This window comes from Herpailurus yagouaroundi, unplaced genomic scaffold (assembly GCF_014898765.1).
Source record: "Herpailurus yagouaroundi ecotype Mexico unplaced genomic scaffold, PumYag 160, whole genome shotgun sequence".
NCBI classification, from domain to species: domain Eukaryota; kingdom Metazoa; phylum Chordata; class Mammalia; order Carnivora; family Felidae; genus Herpailurus; species Herpailurus yagouaroundi.
Window position 1 is genome coordinate 26,979,395 of NW_024412401.1, and position 18,151 is coordinate 26,997,545.

Here is an 18,151-nt window from a genome sequence, read left to right on the forward strand (position 1 = left end):
GAGGGCTAACCCAGTGAATTTTCTAAAAACATTAACCAGATCAGGTTTCTCTGCAGTTTAACACACTCCACCAGACTGAAAGTTCAAGCTCATTTGCATGACAGTTAAAGCCATTTATGACCTAGCCTCTGACAATAGCTCCTGCCCTGGGGAGGATTACCTGTCTGGAAAATGAGTTCCCTGTGGACCTAGAGCAGTCTTGTCATACACCAGTTACTTATAATGGGTGTTTTTGGAATGAATGAATGAATGAATGAGGAAATGAAGGAACCGATTGTAAGTAGGTTTGGATACTACCTGTGTGTATTATCCTTTGAGGTAGCCTTGATCGGGTGGGGACTATAGTCGATCCTTGGTATCTACAAGCAATAGTTGATTAAAGAACTACAATATGGTATTTTTGCCATGAGTCTGATTTTAAACTGTGCTTATTTTTACTGTCTGATGTCCAGTTTATTTTAGACCCAGAGTTCGTGAGTGATATAATTTATTCAAATTTCTAGAGGGATGTCAGGGCGCCTGAGTGGCTCAGTTGGTTGAGTGTCCAGCCCTTGATTTCAGATCAGGTCATGATCTCGGATTCATGAGTTCGAGCCCCACATCAGACTCTGTGCTGACTGTGTGAAGCCTGCATGGAATTCTCTCTCTCTCCCTCTTTCAGCCCCTACCCTGCTCACTTGTGTGTGTGCTCTCTCTTTCTCAAAATAAACTAAAAAAAAAAAAAAAAAATTCTAGAGGGATGTCAAACTAAGTTTTTATGTGATTGGCATACATTTTTTAAAATTTCCAATTTAGGGGCGCCTGGGTGGCGCAGTCGGTTAAGCGTCCGACTTCAGCCAGGTCACGATCTCGCGGTCCGTGAGTTCGAGCCCCGCGTCGGGCTCTGGGCTGATGGCTCAGAGCCTGGAGCCTGTTTCCGATTCTGTGTCTCCCTCTCTCTCTGCCCCTCCCCCGTTCATGCTCTGTCTCTCTCTGTCCCAAAAATAAATAAACGTTGAAAAAAAAATTAAAAAAAAAATTTCCAATTTAAATATAATATACATAACACCACTTTTTTGAAACCTGAGATTTCATTTTCTTCTATTGTTGCTGTAAGAATTTAGTTATGATAATGAGAGTTTGTGTTTTTTTTAATGTTGGGGGGGGGGCTTTTCTGCCTTTTAAGAAATACCTGCAGTTACATGGATTGAAAATAAGGTGAATATATTAATGTGGAAATTCTTAAAACCTATCTTTTTTTAACTCTGTAAATTTAATTTATAAATCTATTCTTCTGTTTATAAATCTGATAGTTTTATATGTAAACAAGCAATTTTTCTTTTTAATTTGTTGATTTTAAATTACATTTGTACATTTAAATATGTTTGATTTTCTTACATGTTTTAGTTACCTGACAGTAAACACAACACTTTCATAAGCAAAAAGCTTACAAAGTATTTAAACAACTTTTGAACATCTAATACCTTCCTGTATAGAATGCCTCTAAAGTCTTGTAACATTCAATGCAGTTTCTACATTGAATCAAATTCTCCTATGTCTTTTAACTTACAATTATGACAGACTGCCAGATTCTCTTAAACATTGTAGACACACACAGATTCTCTTGAGTTAAATGAAAGTATTAATACCATGTGTTTAATTTAATTCATTTTCTCTGTAGTTAATTATCAATCTTCCCAGGACTAAACAGCCACTCATCTAACTGAGGAGGGTTGTTTTAGCTTCTCAGGGAAGCGGAAGATACCGGGTCAAAAATTCGGGACTAGGAATCAGATGCATACCAGGGTTTGAGGACTCGGAGGTGCTTCCATGAGGATTCATGTCACTTATGTATATGCTAAGCAGTCTGTTACGGTCATGATGACACTCTGTGTACTGGGGATTTGCTGGTCCACACCTCTTAGAAACAATTTTTGTTGCCTAATTTGCATTACTAACTAACTTCCATCACCTGATTGTATTAAGACTCTGCTGCAGTGCTTACAATTTATATTCCTCTCATATTTTTGTCAAACTCTTGGCTTGGTAGCAACCCCACCATGGTTCTAAAAATAGGTTGTACCTAATTGACATATTTTCTGTTATAAAGTTGACTTATTTTATTTTATTTGTTTTTTAAATGTTTATTTATTTTTGAGAGGGAGCGTGAGCCGGGGAGGGGCAGAGAGAGAGGGAGACACAGAATCCAAAGCAGGCTCCAGGCTCTGAGCTGTCAGCATAGAGCCTGATGCGAGCTCAAACTCACGAACCATGAGATCATGACCTGAGCCAAAGTCTGACACTTAATCAACTGAGCCACCCACGCACCCCAAAGTTTACTTATTTTACAAATAATTTATGCTCATTGTGAAAAATTTACAAGTACAGTCAAGTAAAAAGAAAATCAAAATTTACTGAAAGTAAAAAGTCTAAGCCAAATTAAACAGTTATGAATATCTTTATTGTGTTCCCATCTCTTTCTCTCTCTCTCAATCTGTGGGGAGTGTGTGTGTGTGTGTATGTGTGTGTGTAACAGGACATTTTTGACTGTTTGAGGCCAGCAGTGACCTCACTGCAATTTCCCACCATCGTGTATTTGCATCATTGCAATGCTGAGGCTTTTATTTTGGAACTAGAGGAGAACATTTGGGTTGGAGGCAGGGTGAACAAAGACAAGGGAAAACAAAAGGGAACAGGATGGCATGTGCCTCATCCTACCCACTAACCTGGGAAGAGACACTCTGATCAGAGTCAGAAATAGAACAGACTGTTTGTAGTGAAGTCAGGTCTCCATCATTTTCCCCATCGCTTTTCACTAATGGGGGCATAGGAACAACCGTAGTTGGGAACTCATTCCCCAAAATAACCAGAGGACACTCCGACTGGGACTGTTTCTGCGTTGGAGAGGGGTGGCTCAGAGATACCATATTTGGACATACATATAAAGCAATGATATTTTAATGTTTATTTATTTTTGAGACAGAGAGAGACAGAGCATGAGCGGAGGAGGGCAGAGAGAGAGAGGGAGACACAGAATCTGAAGCAGGCTCCAGGCTCTGAGTGGTCAGCACAGAGCCCAATGCAGGGCTCGAACTCACAAGCTGTGAGATCATGACCTGAGCTGAAGTCGGACACTCAACTGACTGAGCCACCCAGGTGCCCCTAAAGCAATGATATTTTAAATTCATTCAACCCTCTGACCCATACTTTCTGCACTAGGTTAGTTTCCTATTGCTATTGTAACACATTACCACAAATCTGAAACAAACACAAATGTAATCTCTTACAATTCTGAAGGTCAGAAGTCTGTCTTATGGACCAAAATCAAGATGTCAGCAGAGCTGGTTCTTTCTGGAGGCTTCAGGGAAGAATCTGCTTCCTGATCTTTTCCAGATTCTAGAGGCTGCCCACATTCTTGGCTCATGGCCATGTATCACATCGCCTTTTCTTCCCTTCTTCCATCAGCGCATCATTTTCTTCCTCCTTTAATCTTCCTGCCTCCCTCTTATTAAGAGCCCTTGTGATTACATTCAGAGCTCACCAGGGTATTCCAGGATACTCTCCCTGTTTTAGTCCATTGGGGCTGCTGTAACAAACTGTCATAGACTGGTGGTTTATGACTAACAAACACTTGGAAGTCCAAGATCATGGTGTTGGCAAATTTGGTGTCTCGTGAGGACCAGCTTCCTCATTGATAGCCATCTTCTTACTGTAACTTCAGATGGCAGAAGGGCAAGCCAGCTCTCTGGAGTCTCTTTTGTAAGGACACTAATCCCTCTGCCCTCATGACTTAATCACCTCCCAAAGGCCTCACCTCCTAATACCATCACTTTGGGGGATTAGGGTTTCAACATATGAATTTTGGGGGCACACAAACATTCTTATCTCCTCATCTCAAGGTCCTTAAGTTAATTACATCTGCAAAGTCTCTTTGCCATATAAAGTAACATAGTTACAGGTTCCAGGTATTAGAATGTGGATATCTTTGGGGGCCATTATTCAGCTTACTACAAATATCTACTATTTGTCAGGCACTACCGTAAGTTCCAGAGAGATAGCAGTAATTAAAATAGAAAGGTCTGGGGCCCCTTGGGTGGCTCAGTCAGTTAAAAGTCTGACTCTTGATTTTGGCTCAGGTCATGATCCCAGGAGAGGTAAATAACTGACAGCAAGGAGCCTGCTTGGGATTCTCTCTCTTCCTCTCCTTCTGCCCCTCCCCTACTTGTGTTTTCTCCCTCTCTCTCAAAATAAATAAGTAAACTTAAAAAATAAAATAAAATAGAAAGCTCTGAGCCTGGACAGAGTCGGAGCTTAATGAGTATGTGGGGAGAGTAAGCAGGCCATGCAAATCTTATAAGCCATAACCACATGATTCGATTTTACTCCAAGTGCAATGGGAAGCCAGGAGATAGCATTATTCAATTTGTGCTTTTAGGGGGAGGGTGGGTGATGCGTATGGAGGAGGGCACCTGTTGGGATGAGCACTGGGTGTTGTATGGAAACCAATTTGACAATACATTTCATATTTTAAAAAATGTGCTTTTACAAGACCACTCTAATCGCTATAAATTGAATGAAAATTACTGGCAGGCTCCCCTTCACTATCTACCTTCTATGGCCAACTGAGTGCTCAGGGCCATCTGACAGCCGTTAGGTGGTAGTATAGGAAGCAATCAAATGAGCCTGAGAAGAAGAGTCTGTGAGGCAGGAAGAAAAGTTGGATGCTGTGATGGCATCATTGAAACCAAGAGAAGGTTCTTCAAGGAGGGATTAATTAATTGTGTCAACGTGTTAAAGATGAGGACACAACATGGATTAGCAAAAAGGCTGGAGTCTACTATGATGCTGAAGACAGCAGTCTCTCAGTAGAGTGTTGGGGGTAGAAGCCAGACTGGAGAAAGTTCAAGAGCAAATAGAATAAAGGCAAAGTCGGTATAAGGGATGAGTGGGTGAGGAGGTAAGAGCAACTGAATGTTGCAGAATGGAAAGCAGCTGGAGGCAGGGGAAGTGGAGATGGGCTGGCTGTAGGTTCTGCTGTGGTTCCTGACAAGACACTGAACTAGCCCCACAGCTGGCCTGTACCTCTCCCTGTGGGGACTCGGGGCTCTGGCCCAGATGTCAAGATTACACAGTGGGGCCAGAGTCTTCTGTGTGTGAGGAGGAAATAGATGGGATTGACTCCCTCTGAGCAATTACTTTCCTGCCCTTCCCCTTCCAAACTCCAGGACCAGTGAGCAACAGTTTTGAAAGTATCTCTCCCAAATGCTTTTCACCCTGGGAGGAAAAGTTGGAGCTTTGACCTGAGAAATTATTTTGAAAAGTGAATGTGATTAGCTCAGATGTATTTGGTGCCAGGGCTCTCCACTCATTTCACGGTAACCAGGAGCTGACATGAGGACTGTCCTTCTCCCTGGTATGTTGCCTGATACATACACAGGGGAAAATAAGCCCACAGGCCAAAATAACATGACATTGGAGAAGAATAACTATTTCAATTTTTTTAAATGTTTTATTTATTTTTAAGACAGAGAGAGATAGAGCATGAGTGGGGATGGGGCAGAGAGAGAGGGAGACACAGAATCCGAGCCCTGATGCGGGGTTGAACCCATGAACTGTGACATCATGACCTGAGTTGAAGTCGGAAGCTTAGCCAACTGAGCCACCCAGGCGCCCCAGAAGAATAACTATTTCAAAAGAAAGACATGGGCTTCTGGGTGGCTCAGTTGGTTAAGTTTCTGACTTCAGCTCAGGTCATGATCTCACGGTTTGTGAGTTCAAGCCCCACATTGGGCTCTCTGCTGTCAGCGCAGATCCTCTGATCCTGTCTGTCTATTCCTCTTGTACTTACTCACTCTCTCTAAAAAATAAATTAAACATCAAAAAACAAAAAAACAAAAACAACCAAAAGAAACCACAAGGAATATGCTGGATTATAAATTCTATCACAAGGTAACAGAGCAAATAGACCAGCAATTTTAAAGTAGTAAACATACTACTTTTAGTAAACATACTAAAAGAGATAAGAGAAGATGTTAATATCAAAGAAGAAGAAATGTAAACAAAAATGGAATTAAGGAGAAATATTAGGTATGAAAAATAGGTGAAATAGCAGAATGGATAAAGCTGAGGAACAGCAGATTGAAGTTTCTCCAGAAAGCAATAAGAAAGGACAATAGAAAAGGAGGTATGCTAATAACCTTTTGCCTGCTGCTCATTTTGTGTCCACTACTTCATTCTTCGAAGTGGGAGCAATGAATCCTGGGTATGGTGGTAAAAAAATCCTGCAACAACATTGGGTTGGGGATCGCATGAGTTTTGGGGGGACACAATTCAGTCCATAGCACTGGGTTGTTGAAAAGTGTTGGTAATAAAAATAAATTAGTAAATAAAAGGGGAGCCTGAGTGGCTCAGTCCGTTGAGCGTCTGAATCTTGATTTCAGTTCAGGTCATGATCTCACAGTTCGTGGGATTGAGCTTCTTGTTGGGCTCTGCGCTGCCTAGAATCCTGTATGGGATTCTCTCTCTCCCTCTCTCTCTGCACCTGCCCTGCTCGTGCTCTCTTTCTTGTGCTCTCAAAATAAATTAAAAAAGAAAAAAAAAGTATTGGGTAATGGACACTTCTTCCATCCTCCCCTCTGCAAGGGTAAAAACAGCCCATAACTTTGGAGTAAAATACAATAATCTCTTAACGAATCACCATCTGAGGGATCACGAGAGTGCCTGTGTGCTGGGAATAGGACCACCTTTCAGCAAGACTCCACATCCATTTGCAAGAGGCCCAGACCTCTGTGTCTCTTAGCAAGACTCCAAAGTGACATTCTTTGAAGTCATAGTTTTGGACCTCCAGCACTGCTTATCCCTATCCTTTGGTCATCCAGTGGATGCTGTGGTGTGCTGCCGACATAGTAGAGATCAAAATTATAAAAATATTAGTAATGTAAACATAGAATGTCACATGGCATAGAAACGTAGAAGACCAATTTTGTGACTGTAACAGACACAATGTAGCTTTTTAGGAGAGTATAAAGTGAAGGGTGGCTTCTCTGAAAATTTGTGACTATATCAGCTCTCAAGATTGCTGGCTCCCTGGACTAAAGCCACAAGCATGATCTGCAGAAATCGTACAAAGAGGGCATAACATAGTAGGCTCGGTGATCTGGGGAGAAGACAGAAGTGTGGGGAAGAAGAAAGACGTGGCAATGCTGAATGTCTATGAGGGAGGGGAAAGCTGAGGACAAGAGGAGGGAACTCTTTTCTGCAGAACACTCTCAGTCAGGCAGGGCTGGATAGCCTCACTTGGGGCAGTGTTCTCAAATGTGTCCCTAAGGGGGGCATAGTTAACAAAAGTAAGAACTTGCATTTCCAGAGAATTTTCCTCTGGAGATTCTGATTCACTAAGTCTAGACCAGGGGCCATGGAACCTATATGCTTATAGTTGACAAGTGATGTCACACTAGATAAAATACTTGACTAAAAGTAAGGATAAGTAAAGGAATTATGTTTAGCATACAAATAGCCCAATCTAGAGTTCATGGAATATTTGAATGCATAGAGATAAAATAATAATCTTCTAGCGGAGCATTTGCAGGGAGCATAGACAAATGGTAACTAAAAAATCCTAAGCATCTTAATTTTGTCCTTTAGGAGAGCATTAAGCTCACCGTAAGTAGTTGGCCAGGTTTCTAAGAGTGAAATTGAAGATGTGACCAAAGAGTAATACAGTAGGGTACTCGGCAGTGAAGCTTTAGGAGAGAAACTGGGGATGAAAGCATGTCACCTGCTGCCACCTCATGGCAGAATTGTGTAGTTAACAAAGACAGGCCATAGGACAGAATAGCAAATGCTGGTCTACTGTTCATGAGGGCCAAACTTATTCTTCTAGGACTATTCTTTTCCCTCTCGATTAAGATGTTGATTAGGAGGTTGCTGGTTATAAATAGGGAATATGTTCTTTGAGAGAGGTCTCTGCCATCCTCCACTTTATCTATTGCGTATCCCCAATTCTTTATGGTGAGGCTACCTGTTTGAATCAGGGCATCTACTTCAGATGTAAAGTAAAAAGTCTTATTCTCAAGGTGTCAGATGGCTGACTGGGACTTTCAGAAAAAGTAGTTTACCAGTAGCTGGAGGATATGGTTATCTACATGATTAGAATTGAAAGGTTCTACAAAGATGTGCCCTCTTCTCAGTTTTTCTCCGAAGTGTGGGTTGAAGTGAGGAGTGTCCTCACCATTTCTCTGAGATTCTCTTAGATCTTCCCACCTCTGTGTTGGCTTCATTATTAAGCTTGTTGGCAAGAAGGCTCCAGCAGTTTCAGTTCTCACACAAAAAAAATCAGAAGTAAACTGCTTTGGTTGTAGTAGTCTAAGCAATTAACCCTGATTAAACTGTCCACTGTTAAGACTAGGACTTTGTTGGGGCGCCTGGGTGGCTCAGTCGGTTAAGTGTCCGACTTCGGCTCAGGTCATGATCTCGTGGTTCACGAGTTCGAGCCCCGCGTCAGGCTCTGTGCTGACAGCTCAGAGCCTGGAGCCTGCTTCCGATTCTGTGTCTCCCTCTCTCTCTGACCCTCCCCCCATTCATGCTCTGTCTCTCTCTGTCTCAAAAATAAATAAACATTAAAAAAAATTAAAAATAATTACAAAAAAAGACTAGGACTTTGCATGGGGAATGAGACTGTTTATATTAAGACAATCTTTGGAGATGAAAGTGAAGTTAGCTTTCTCTAAAACATAGGGAATGAAGGGGGCTAAATGGATACTTGAATAAAATCCTGCTTGTGTTCTATTAAGAAAGTGAGGGGGGGGGGATGGATTCTGGGTAGGCAACCAACAATGTTCATTTACAATCAGCGATTGATTTGTCATAGTAGGACACACAGGTGATGACACCCAAACGAAACTCAATTAGTGTGAGGGAACTGGTATTAGTGGGGATTACAGTAAACAGAACTAAAAGAGGAAGCACAACTCAGCCCTAGTCAACATGACCACAGAATATAAGAATATGAAGATGCTAGAGTTTCAACATTTTCAAGAGAAGTTGATAATCTGCATTTTTATGTCAAATATCCTATTTTAAATGTTGGATTTTGTTTTTAACCACAAAGGACAGCCAATACTGCCCAAAACAAACAAAGCTTATCTGTTGACTAAATACAGCCTGTGAAACTCTAGTTTACAAGCTTTAGGCTAGAAGAACCATTGCTTGTCATTTAGTGGTTCTCTGAATGCAAGGCTTGCCAATAGAAGAGCAGCCAAAGGAGGAAGGTGGGAGAATCAGTGTCATTATCTCACACAATACATTTCAGCAGGTGGGTCTGATGCCAGTAGGACCCCAGAGTTTTCCCTCAGGACCAGCCAAGAGGATCCTTGGCTTCTCGAAGGATGGAAATCAAACTCTGAGCTAGCAGGGGGTGAGAGCAGAGTTTATGAGGATATAAAGAGAGCAGAAACAGATGGAGTATCTGCATAGGAGATACCAGGAAACTCAGAAAGGAAAGGAGTATGAATCTTGTCTTTGTTTGGGGTCTGGGGGTTTTACTGGAGATTATGTATGATCTGGTGTATGTGTCCTCTTGTGGTAGAGCCCCTCCCTAAGGGATGTGGTGGAGGCCTCCTCAGAACAAAGTAAGGTAACGTGGCCCCATCAACTCCTATACACATGTACATAAATGTGACATGACTATGTAACTTGGACTGTGTCCAATCAGACTATATGTCACCCCATATGGGAGACAAGTAGAAATTGCATAAAAGGCTATACCCTGCTGCGCTTGGGGCTCAGTTTTTGAGGTAAGAACCCACTGAGCTCATGCTGGCATGACAAAGTTGCTTCCCGGACAGAAAAGCCTGTGTCCTGTCTCTCTGTGCGAGAATCTTGCTACACTCTTCAGGCATCCAGGAACTAGTTAGAACAAGACAAGGTCTCAGGTGTTATTCCTTGGAGCTAGGGGGTGTTGGTGTTCAGATGTTTAGCTCTGGTGGTCTGGAATACGTATATCATAGCCTCTCCCAGTCATTCTCACTCGGTCCTTCCTTAGTAGTTATCTATACTAGAGAAATCCTTAACTCCTAGTCCCTTACAAGGAGTACATATGCTATTTGCATTACAAAGCATATGTAAAATGGGATGGGATGCAGGTCCTAACAAGAATAGAAGCAGAAAATAAGCAAAAAGCAGATTTTTATGGAGTCCTTCAGTTTCCTTATCTCAGGCCCCCAAACACAGTCCTTAGGCTTCTGCTTCACCTAGTAAAATCTGAATTCTTTTGGAGCCAGTTACTCCTTTCCTGACCAGGCAAACTATTCTAATAACCTGAACCGCAAACACTTGTTTACTTTCTCACTTCGTGCACAGGTAAGACCCTGTGGGTACAGGGACCAAAGTCTTCATACTACTAGAAATCCAACATGGACTAGGTTTGATCCTTTTTTCAAAGCTGCCTAAATTCCACTGGGTCTTTTTCCCTTCCTTCCTTACTTTCTTATTTTTTTAAAGATACTGTAAGGATAAGGCTAACTGTAGCCTTAAGAGATAACATCTTTGTTTTAACACTATAGGTTAAGAGATAACAGCCTTATCCTATCAATCAAGGGATGGATTAGCCCTTGATTGGATTGGGGCAAGGGCCTGTTTGAACTGTTTCCACCTGGGAACTAGTCCTTTGTTCTGTTCCCAGGTGATAATAATACGATGTGGTCGGCTATAAAAACAAGGTACCCTGGCTGTTCGAGACCACACTCTGGTCAAGAGCATCGTCCTGATCGATCAGTTTGCCTTGCCTCTCATTGCAATAAACTTTGTTGTGACTGTCACTGGTGCCTGTAGCATTCTGTTTCAGGAGTCGTGTGGATACAACATTTGGTGTGTTGGCCAGGAAAGTTAAAGGTCTGAAAGAGGGCCCTTTCCTCGGATTGCTCCACTGACCCCTGGAAGGAGGCTCAGGATTGGGAGAGGTAAGGATTGGGGCGCACCATTTGAATGACTCAAGAAGGGTCTGCTGGACACGGCTATAGACCCAGAGTCAGGGTTCCTACAGGGATGCCGGTGGATCCCATTTGGCTTGGTTTTTGTTAGAAAAGATCCTATTTTTATGTGGCTGCCGCGGCCCACTGGCTTCGAGATCTCGAACATGTGTTCTGTTCATGTCTTAATTATTTTCTTTCTGTTGATTGTGCATCCTACTTGGTTTTGCCTAATTATTTTCTTTCTGTTGGTTGTGCATCCTACTTAGTTTTGCCTAATTGTTTTCTTTCTGTTGATTGTCTGAGCATCCTTCTTGGTTCTGCCTATCTTTGTCATGGGTCAAAATCAGAGTACCCCCACCTCTCAGAGTCTCATACTAGCCCATTTCCAGGACTATGGAAAGCTGCCTCAATTCTCGGCTTCCATGTCAAGAAGCCAGTCCTTCGAACTCTGCGAGGTTGAATGGACCAGCTTTCAGGTTGAATGGCCTCCTCAGGGGTCCTTTGACCTTACTCTGGTACATAAGGTTCATGCTATTGTCTATTCTAGGCACGGAAAGATAAAATCCCATACATTGAGGCATGGAGAACCCTCACTGAAAACCCTCCAGATTGGCTAAAACCTTTCCTTCCCCCTCACCTCCCTAAAGCACAGGTTTTGCCACTTAAAGGCCGTCCACCTGATAAGAATTTTGACGGGACGAAGCGGCCGCCCCCTTTACCATCTGCACCGGAGGAAGAAGAAGAAACTTGTAAATGGCCCTATAGTTCTCGAGCAGAGAATACGAGGCAAGCCCAAGTCGGGACACTCCCCTGAGCCTGTCTCACACCCAGTCAGGAACCTCCTTCCATCCCCCTCTCGCTGCCTTACTCCTTCGGCCAGGGCCACCCCTGCAGGGTGATGTCCGACCCTTTATGATTTATGTATCCTTTTCCACTAGCGGCCTTTATAACTGGAAGCTTCAAACCCCCCCCCCCCCCCGTTCTCAGAAAAACCCCAAGCATTAATTTCTCTCCTTGAAACTATATTTGTGACCCATCAGCCAACCTGGGATGACTGCCAGCTCTTGCAGGCTCTCTTCACTACCGAGGAATGGGATAAGATCTGTACGTGAGGCCTGGAAATTGGTGATGGGGCCAAACGGGCATCCCACCGAGGATCCCGCCTTACTCAAGGAAGTCTTTCTTTCCTCGCACCCTGAAGATTGGGATCCAAACACTCCTCACGGTAGGCAATCATTGACCCTATTCCGCCAGACTCTACTGGGAGGTCTCTGAGCGGCTGCCCGCCGGCCCACAAACAAGTCTAAGGTAACTGAAGTAGTTCAAGGGACTGAGGAGAGCCCCTCAGCCTTCTTAGAAAGGCTCATGGAAGCGTCCCGTACCTTTACCCCTATTGACCCTGAGGCACCTGAAAATAGAAGGGCATTAAACCTGGCCTTTGGCTCACAGGCAGCCCCAGGCATTCGGAAGAAATTGCAAAGATTAGATGGGTTTGAAGGGAAAAAATTCATCTGAGTTAGTTGAAATAGCCCAAAAAGTTTTTAACAATAGGGATTCTCGGGAAGAGAGACGGACAGAAAAATTGACTAGGGTGGTAGCGGCCGTCCTGGATGCCCGCGAGGGAAGGGGACCCCAAACACCCAAAGAATTCTGGTCTGGGGAAAAAGAAAAAAGACGCAGGGTTAGAGTGCCACTAGGAAAAAACCGATGTGCATATTGCAAGCGAGAGGGACACTGGAAAAAGGATTGCCCCAATAGCCTTGCGTAAAACTCGGCCACCCCAGGTGTCTGTAATGGAAGCTGATTCCAACTGACAGGGCCGCGGCTTGGTGGCCCCTTCTGAGCCATTGGTTACTGTTAATATAGGGGACCAGCCAAAGACCTTCTTGGTGGACACTGGGGCAAGCTATTCCGTTCTAAAACAAGATCCTGGCCCCACCAGGCGAGGAGCAATCCTAGTGCAAGGAGTGACTGGGTCCCAAACTTGTAAATGAACCACTGAACGACAAGTAGATTTAGGCCGTAAAACTGTTACACATTCTTTCCTAATCATGCCTGAATGCCCCTACCCTGGATTACTGAGTAGAGACCTATTATATAAACTAACTGCCTCTTTGAGATTCACTGAAGGGGGCATGCATGTTAAATTCGGCCAGGATGGCCCAACAATAGTAATGGTGACTGTGCCACTTGGGGAAGAGGGCCTATTTACCCCGGTGCCCAATGAAAATGTTCACACAGTCGATCCCCTGCTTGAAAGGCTCCAGGCAGACTTTCCCCAGGTATGGGCCGAGATCAATCCACCTGGACTAGTGATTCATCAAGCCCCGATAACTGTGGAACTTAAGGCGTCTGCGCTTCCGGTAAGACTGAAACAATCTCCTATGTTCCGGGAGGCTAGGCGGGGAATCTCTGTTCACATCAAGCGTTTGCACAACTCGGGCATTCTGACCCCATGCAAGTCGTCATGGAATACTTCACTTCTCCCTGTCTAACTCATCCGATTTTCGGCCAGTCCATGACCTGAGATCAGTAAACTCCAGAGTAGTGGATATTCATCCCACTGTACCCAACCCGTATAATCTCCTTAGTCTGCTTCCCCCTTCTCAGGTGTATTATACAGTTCTGGACTTAAAAGACTCCTTCTTTGCCATCCTGCTGGCCCCACAGAGCCAGCCACTGTTGGCATTTGAATGGACCAATCCTGAAGAGGGAAAAGCCGGACAGTTCACCTGGAGGTGACTTCCCCAGGGATTCAAAAAACTCCCCTACTCTTCTTAATGAAGCCCTGCACCAGGATTTAGAACCATTTCAAATCTCCAAACCGCAGGTAACTCTGTTGCAGTATGTTGAGATCTTGCTAGTGGCCCCTTCTAATTCAGAATGCCTGAGTGCCACCAAGGAACTCTTCAGTCTTCTGCAAAAACTGGGATACTGAGTATCAGCCAAAATGTAGATCTGTCTCACTGCGGTCACTCATTTAGGTTACAACATTAAAAAGGTACGTGCTATCTCGGTGACTCTGTCTCATACTAAAACTTGCAAACAAGTTCACGAGTTCCTGGGGGCAGCAGGCTACTGCAGACTATGGATACCTGGCTTTGCTGAACTGGCAGCCCCTTTGTATGCCACTCTCAAGGGGTCTCCGGAGTCCCTCACATGGGGGGAGACTCAAACTAAAGCCTTCCAAGCTTTGAGAGACTCTCATGACCCCACCAGCCTTGGACCTGCCAGATCCCACTAAGCCATTCCATCTGTTTGTAGCCCAGAAAGGGGGGGTAGCCAAGGGAGTTCTGACTCAGGCCACTGGTTGGCGCCAAGGTCCCAGGCACTATTTAGCCAAAAGGCTAGACCCAGTTGCTTCCCGGTGGCCCACGTGTGTTCGACAGATTGCTGCCACCATGCTACTAGTAAAAGACGCAGATAAACTAACCCTGGGACAGACGTTGTCTGTTACGGGGCCCCATGAAGTGGAGGCCTTACTGCGGGCTCCCCCAGAACAGTGGCTATCAAATGCCCGGATTACCCAGCATCAGGCATTGCTGCTCGACCAGCCCCAGATACATTTTTTGTGCCCCCGCAGCCTTAAACCCAGCTACTTTGCTGCCCGAAGGACTAGGTCCCCCTCTACATTCTTGCCCAGAGACTTAGCGACAGTTTCGTCCCTGTGCTCTGATCTCACAGACGTTCCCCTACAGGATCCTGCTATCAACATGTTTTCAGACGGCAGTAGTTTTGTGTTTCAAGGGCAAAGGCATGCCGGTGCTGCAGTTACCACAGACCGCGAGGTTCTATGGCAACAGACCCTTCCCCTGGGAACCTCAGCCCAGCTCGCAGAACTCATCGTGCTAACTAAAGCCCTGAAACTTGGGTAAAAACAAGTCTTTGCAACTAATGACTTTGCAACTGTGCATGTACACGGTCCATCTATCAAGAGCGCGACCTCCTCACAGCAGAGGGCAAGGACATCAAAAATAAAGCCGAAATTCTACACCTTCTAACAGCCATCTGGGAACCTGCGAGACTCCTGATCATTCAGGAAGTATGATACCAGGACGAAAGTGGGTTCAGGATCCTGAAGGTAAGATACTCTTACCTGTTGTACTTGGGCGACGCATGGTGTGTCTGCTCCACCAAGGGACTCATCTGGGAAAAACAAAGATGGCAGAATTGGTGCAGAAAAAGTTCAGGGTGCAAGGGCTGGGAAAAGAGATTGAGAAGACGGTTGAAAGATGTGTAAGTTGCGCCCAAGTAAATCAGGGTGCAAATAAGGTTTCAGAAGCTAAAAGAGATAGAGGAACTGAGCCAGGCCGGTTTTGGGAAGTGGATTTTACTGAAATTAAACCAGGGAAATACAGAGACAAATATCTGCTTGTTTTTGTGGACACCTTTTCCAGGTGGGTTGAGGTGTTCCCCACTAAATCAGAAATGGCTCAGGTGACAGTTAAAAAAAAAATTATTAAATGAACTAATGCCTAGATTCAGGCTGCCTCTGAGCATAGGACTGGACAATGGCCTAGCCTTCAGGGCACAGGTATCGCAGGGTCTAGCCAGAGCATTGGGAATAAATTGGAAATTACATTGTGCATTATAGACCCCAGAGCTCGGGTCAAGTCGAAAGGATGACTCAGACTCTAAAGGAGACCTTAACCAAATTGTCCCTTGAGACTGGCGAAAATTGGCAAAATGTTTTGCCTTTTGCCCTTTTGCGAGCACGTTGTACTCCATTTCTCAAGGGATTGTCCCCTTACAAAATCTTATTTGGCAGACCTTGCCAAGGCTAGGGGACGACATAAAGGAACAGCTAGAACAGGACCACTTGTTGGCTTCACTCTTGGCCCTGCATCTTGTACAAAAGGAAATAACCAAGGCCTTGAAAGAAGCCTTTGCCCATCCTCCTGTACTTCCCCACCCTTTGAACCAGGAGACTTAGTTTGGGTCAAGAGGTATGAACCTAAAACCCTGGAGCCACGCTGGAAAGGACCACACACCGTGATCCTGACTACACCAACGGCTGTGAAGATAGACGGTGTCCGAACCTGGATTCATCACTTTCAGGTTAAGAAAAACTGCACGGAGGCGGAAACACCCAGGACTGATACGGGACCAGAGAACGAACAGTGACGGAAGGTCAAAAAGCACCCAGAGGATCCTTTAAAGATAAGACTGATGCGGGAATAACCGTTGTCTGGGTTTGTATAATAAGCTTGGGAGACTGTGCAGAACTGCACCCCTTGTCTTATTGGCCATACCTGTGACCCTGTCACAGGGAAGGTGGTAACATCTAAAGCCTCGAGTACTATGCTTTGTTTCTTGTTCGACCTATGTGACCTGGTAGAAGAATGGGGGTTGCAAACCTGGGCAAGAGCTCTCAGGAACATTGGGGAGAACAATTGTGGATGAGGAAATAGGGCACTAGAGCGAAATTTGGCTAAGATGCAGATAGAAAAAATGGGAAGGAGAGGGTTAATACCACGGTGCCAAGTGGGGTTGTGAGATGCTAGCCCCCTGGTTAACAGGACAGGACCTTGACCCCCTAATTACTCTTAGAACCCCGAACCCCCAATGTGCGGCCCAAGGAAAATGTAACCCAACACCAGCTCATCTATTTTCTCATCATTCTGAGATACTGGCACACTTGGGGCCTCCGAATGTATGATGTCATTGTGCACTTGGGGTTCACGACCAATTTTAACCCTACAGGGACCTCCAAGGGCAGGGTTGGTGCATAGTGTCTCATGCCAACAATTCCAGAGTAATTCGAGACACTGAGTTTAGTAAGGAACAATCTTAGAGCCAGGGAACATGCCAGGGAGGCCAGCAATAATTAGTATCACCCTTGGTCTGCCTGGCTCACATCGCTGCTCCCCACCATAGCTGGGCCACTGCTATTGTTACTTCTCGGGTTAACTATCGGCCCATGCACTATCAATTGGTTAGTACAGTATGTCAAGAGGTGAGTTGGTGAAATAAAAATTTATGATTAGGTCCCACTATGTTGGCTTAGTTCCTAATGATGAATCAAGGGATTGATTCCCGGACAAGAAAAGGGAAATGTAAGGATAGGGCTAACCTGTAGCCTTAAGAGATAACATCTATTGTTTTAACTCTGTAGGTTAAGAGATAACAGCCTTATCCTGTCAATCAAGGGATGGATTAGCGCTTGATTGGATTGGGGCAAGGGCCTGTTTGAACTGTTTCCACCTGGGAACTATTCCTTTGTTCTGTTCCCAGGTGATAATAATACGATGTGGTTGGCTATAAAAACAATGTACCCTGGCTGTTCGAGACTGCACTCTGGTCAGGAGTGTCGGTCCTGATGGATCGTTTTGCCTTGCCTCTCCTTGCAATAAACTGAACGTCTCTGGTGCCCGTAGCATTCTGTTTGAGGAGTCGTGTGGATGCAACAGATACAGTAATCGTTCTTGATCTCTGGACCCCTATCAGATGTCATTGGGTAGTTCATAGTTGTGTGAGGCATACAGCTTTTTATTGGCAAGTTAGATTGATTACTTTTCCATCATTAAAAAGACAGGCATTTAGTTTAATTGAACGTGAAATAATTTTATTGAATAAAAAAAAATGTCTAATTAGCTTAAACTAGACTAATGTTGATCAGAAACTACTTACTGATTTATGTTTCTTATCTTTTCTCTGGTCAATGTCTTGTTCCAAAGAAGCAAAAAAGCAGTAGCTGTCAACCCTGTTGCACCTCAGAATCATGGAGGTGGAAAAGGGGTAGAGGAACGCTTTAAAAATTGCCCAATGCAGGCCCTAACCTAGAGGGACCAAAGTCCCAAGTAATTATAATGTGTAGGGAGGGCTGTATATAATTCCCTGTAAGAAAAACTACAAGCCCCGAAACCCATCTAATAGTTTGGATTTTCTCCAGAACGCTTTACTTCTGCGTTAATAGGCGCGGAGTAACATTTTCCTGAAGTGCCTGAGGCTAATGCTTTCGCGGGGAGATTGACGGGACCGTCAGCCAATCGGCAGTCTGAACGAGTCTCGACGGTGCCAGTAAGAGGCAACAGAGCAACGCACTTTTTTTCAGTAGAAACACTAGATCGTATTAATAGAGGCCAACAAGCCGATAAAGTCAGGGACACTCTCGCCAGCGACAGCGCGGAGGGCCGGGGGCCGGGGACTGGAGAGAGTGGTGTACACCCGGAGGTCCCAGCCGCCTCGCGTTGCTACAGACG

At 44.5% G+C, this 18,151-nt stretch overlaps 1 long non-coding RNA gene across 3 annotated transcripts; it reads left to right on the forward strand.

Moving 5' to 3' along the window:
* The first annotated feature begins 8,602 nt into the window (after nt 1-8,602).
* LOC121034767 (uncharacterized) lies at nt 8,603-17,325 on the forward strand. Of its 3 annotated transcripts, none has more exons than XR_005792601.1 (3): nt 8,603-10,937; nt 11,597-12,174; nt 13,832-17,325. It is a non-coding gene; the product is annotated as an uncharacterized LOC121034767 (long non-coding RNA). The 3 variants fall into 3 exon arrangements; XR_005792600.1 differs by lacking the exon at nt 8,603-10,937 and having other exon boundaries at nt 11,516-12,174; nt 13,832-13,950; nt 14,648-17,325; XR_005792599.1 differs by lacking the exon at nt 8,603-10,937 and having other exon boundaries at nt 11,516-12,174.
* The last annotated feature ends 826 nt before the right edge of the window (nt 17,326-18,151 follow it).